General features: G+C 36.9%; 1 pseudogene; it reads left to right on the top strand.

The window, feature by feature from the left end:
• The first annotated feature begins 2,593 nt into the window (after window positions 1–2,593).
• Window positions 2,594–3,052, top strand: LOC141372230 (cytochrome c oxidase subunit 7A2, mitochondrial pseudogene; annotated as a pseudogene).
• The last annotated feature ends 498 nt before the right edge of the window (window positions 3,053–3,550 follow it).

The raw sequence follows: 3,550 nt of genomic DNA, 5'->3' as shown, positions 1-3,550 counted from the left end.
CGAGTCATCCTATTGAGTTTAACATGAGCTGGGAGCAAAGGTAATATCACCAGTGATAACCTAAATCAGTTCATTTTATGTGGACAGAATTTCTCTGCCTTTATATTTATAAATATTAAAATTAGAATAGAATTGAAGCTGAATTCTGTCCCATTCTAGAAATAAATGATAATCATCTAGAAATATATGAATTGGAAAAAAGTCCTTGTCACCTCTTCAAGATATATTTCCAATAAATATACACTTCTTTTTCAATAAATATTTATCCAAACATAAAATACATATAAATACAAATAATTATAATAATCCCTCTACCCAGGAGGTATTTTTCAAACTGCTTTAAATATAATACATATACCATAAAGTTCACTCATTTTAAATGTGCAATTCAATGAATTTTATGTTTACAGAATTATAAAACCATCATCACAATCTAATGTTAGAACACTTCTATCAACCTAAAAGAAAAAAAAAACCCATGCCCATTTACAGTCGATTCCAATTACCAACCACAGCCATAGGCAACTACTACTCTACTTTCTATTTGCCATTAAAAAAATTTACAAAAATAGAATCATATAATATGTGTTCATGTCTGGATTCTTTCACTGAGTTTTATCCATGTTGCAGTATTTTTGGGACCAAATAATACCAACTATATGGATTTATTACAATTTCAAAAATCCATTCATCAGTTGATTGATACTTGTTGTTTGGGTTATTTTGACTTTTTGGCCTTTTAAAATGCTATGAACATTTCTGTCAAGAATACCTGGATACTTTGTATATGTGTACCAGTATTTGTATTGTTTGTATTATATGTATTATAGGTGTTCTATTTCCAGAATAAGACAGGATTCAGCACCAATTCTATCTCAATTTTAACATTTATCGATAAGAAAGCTGAGAAACAGTATTCACCTAAACTAAATAAAGTGGAAGGGATTTTATAACAGCAGCATCACTTGGTTTTTTTGAACCAAGAGATGAAAACATGTACACAACTTCACCTCTGATGGGAATTGCAGGTCATAAAGTAAGTCTACATATAACTTTTTAAGAAACAGTCAAACTGATTACCAAAATATGGCTGCGTCATTTAACATTGTACCAGTAATACATAACGGTTTGAATTTCTCCACATCCTGGTCCACACTTGTTAGTATCTATCTTTTTTTATTACAGATATTCTACTGGGTAAATAATGACATATTGTGTTCCTTATTTCCATTTTTCTAAAGACCAATTACATTGAACATATTTTCATATGCTTTCTGGTCATTTGTATATCTTTGGAGAAATGTCTTCAAATCCTTTGCCCATTTTTAAATTATATTACATACCTTTTTTAAGGTTATTAAGTTATTAAGTTATAATTATTAAGTTATAATAGTGCTTTATATATTCTAAGTTATAATAGTTATTAAGTTATAATAGTTATTATTTATTAAGTTATGATAGTTATTAAGTTATTAAGTTATAATAGTTCTTTATGTATTCTAAATACAACTCAGATATAATAATTTGCAAATAATTTATCATAGTCTGTGGGTTTTATTTTCAATTTCTTTTTCTTAAGATTTTATTTATTTATTTGACAGAGAGAGAGAGAATGAGAGCAGGAACACAAGCAGGGGGAGTCAGAGAGGGAGCAGCAGGCTTCCTGCCGAGCAGGGAGCCCGATGTGGGGCTCGATCCCAGGACCCTGGGATCATGACCTGAGCTGAAGGCAGACGCTTAATGACTGAGCCACCCAGGCGTCCCTTATTTTCAATTTTTTGATGGTGTCTTTTGAAGAGCAAAAGGTTTTAATTTTGATGATGCACAATTTACCAAATTTTCTTTTATTGCCTATATTTTGGGGGTGGTAACTAAGAAATCATTGCTTCACCCAAGTTTATGAAGATTTACTCATGTTTTCTTCTAAGGGTTTTGTAGTTTTAGTTCTTACAGTTAAGTCTTTGATCCATTTTGTGTTAAATTTTTAGTATGGTATGAGGTAAGGGTCCAAATTCACCTTTTTTGGATGAATTTGCAATTGTTCTATTTGTTGAAAAGAATATTTCTTTCCCATCAGATTTTCTTGGCACTTTTGTTGAAAACCAGTTCACTGTAAATGGGCTTATTTATGGGTTCTTAATTCTGTTCCATTTTTCAATTCTATCCTACGTAGGTTTGTCCTATGCTAGTACCAAAGTGAATTGATTACTGAAGCTCTGTAGTAAATTTTGATATCATAAAGTGTGGAGGGAGCTAAGATGGTGGCATAGTGGGAAGACCCTAGGCTTACCTCATCCCTCAGACACAGCTAGATAACTATCAAGTCTATTTGATAGTTAAAAATCTATTCTTCTGAATAGCCAAGAAATTGACCTGTGGACTGACAAACTGCACAACTAGAGGGAAAGAAGAGGCCACATTCAGGAAGGTAGGAAGTGTGGAGATGGGCTTTGGGGAGAAATAGATCATGGGTGCTGCAGAGGGGAGGGGGCCGTGGTTGCGGAAACAGGCAAGACAGAGTGGAGCACACAGGGATATGCACAAGGGGAACACTTCCTCAAAGCCATTGGCTGGGTAAACAAGAGGGGCTGGACTTTCGTTCCTGGTGGTCGGTTGTCGCGGTTGGTGGATAGTAACTGAGCCAAGATGTGGAATCGGCTGGCTCTTCGTCAGATTGCCCAGAGGACCATAAGTACTGCTTCACGCAGGCAGTTTGAAAATAAAGTTCCAGAGAAACAAAAGCTATTTCAGGAGGATAATGGAATTCCAGTGCATCTGAAGGGTGGAGTAGCTGATGCCCTCCTGTATAGAGCCACTATGATCCTTACAGTTGGTGGAACAGCATATGCCATATATCAGCTAGCAATGGCTTCATTTCCCAAGAAGCAGGATTGACTTCAGTTTATCATCTCAGCAGGCAGTTGGTTCAGATCCATTCTGCTCTCTATGGACCAGATAAATAAATGAGTTCTTCTTTGGGGATCAATATTTATTGACTTATACTAACTGCCACCAATAAAGCAGACTTTACCATGAAAAAAAAAAAAAACAAGAGGGGCTGATTTTCGTGAGTTTTCGCAACCAGTGGGGCTCAAAAACTGGAGTTCTAGAGGTCCACAGGCTTGGCTAGGATAGAGTCCTGACGGCACTCCCTACTCCAGGAGAGAAGGCATGCAAGCAATCCTGGGGTGGATGGCACAATCTGAGCATCACCAAAGGCTCATGGAGAGAGACTGTTCACTCTTCTTAGAGTCCATCTGTGAGAAGTGACATTTGCAGAGTTGCCTCTCAGGTGACGAAAGATCCAGTGGACACCATCTCCCTCCCCCACCCCTCAGCATAGGCACAGAGATACCTGCTGAGGGTGGCTAACCCAAATACTGGAGCTTTAGCCTGCTTTGCTCCAAAGCCAAAACATAGCAGCAGAGTATAAACAGCACATACCAGACACACTCCTTGGAGCACCAGGCCCTGAACACTATATGGCCTCCCCTTTTTAAAGCCGTTACTCTCAGGAACAGGAGACATAACAGGGTTTTCTAATGCACAG

The sequence above is a fragment of the Callorhinus ursinus genome, unplaced genomic scaffold, assembly GCF_003265705.2.
Source record: "Callorhinus ursinus isolate GAN/ISIS: 27379988/994484 unplaced genomic scaffold, GSC_fseal_2.0 scaffold3349, whole genome shotgun sequence".
Classification (NCBI taxonomy): Eukaryota; Metazoa; Chordata; class Mammalia; order Carnivora; family Otariidae; genus Callorhinus; species Callorhinus ursinus.
The sequence above is the reverse complement of the archived record's forward strand: the minus strand, read 5'-3'. Positions and strand labels throughout refer to the sequence as shown.